The sequence below is a fragment of the Rhipicephalus sanguineus genome, chromosome 10 (genome assembly GCF_013339695.2).
Source record: "Rhipicephalus sanguineus isolate Rsan-2018 chromosome 10, BIME_Rsan_1.4, whole genome shotgun sequence".
Lineage (NCBI taxonomy): Eukaryota > Metazoa > Arthropoda > Arachnida > Ixodida > Ixodidae > Rhipicephalus > Rhipicephalus sanguineus.
In genome coordinates, this window is record NC_051185.1 from 10121270 (window position 1) to 10122035 (window position 766).

A 766-nucleotide genomic window follows, 5' to 3' on the forward strand; every position below is an offset into this window, starting at 1 on the left:
TACCTATTTTTACAAATCAGAAAAGTTGCACGTACTTCGAGATATTCTTCATCGAATGTCAAAGGCGAAATCGAAACTGATCACGAAGCGCGACCGTTCTGCTACGTCAGACCGTAACCCCGTAACTACCCGTCACAAGGGCGCGACGAAATTTGAATGAAGGCGCGCCGCGGCCGTATGTTTTTGTGAAAAACTGCAAGGCATCTCGCTTGTGCCCGCGCATCGCCTTATTTTCGCGCGTGGTGTTTGGTGCTTATCCGTTTCTTTCGAACCGTGCACAAGAAAAACACGATAGCAACCTTCTCTTTGTCTGGGAAGCATAATTCTCAGGGGCTGCCACTTCGGCGCTTCTTCTTGCAGACACGCGAAATAGTTATTAGCGCCTCTTTATAGTTTAAGAAAGAAACGCATAAGCACCACCCATCGCACACAAACATTAAGCTGTCTACTTGTGTATTTCAGAACGCTTGCCGATTTTTCTGGCCAGAATCTTATTCTGCGCGCCTTCATTCGAATTTCGTCACTTCTCTGTCACGTGTCGTCCCGGTGTTCAGCCGCACTTAGTGCGCGCCGGGCGCAATCAGTTTCAATTGCGCCCTTGAAATTCGATCATGAATACCCGAGTCGAACAACGTGCAACATTCGTGATTTCTAAAAAAATGAGTGTGCCATAAAATTAAATTGGCACGCACTACAACTTTCTAATACAAACATCTGCCCTCAAGTCAATAATTAAAAAAGTTAATTAACGAAATGTTGTTACTTA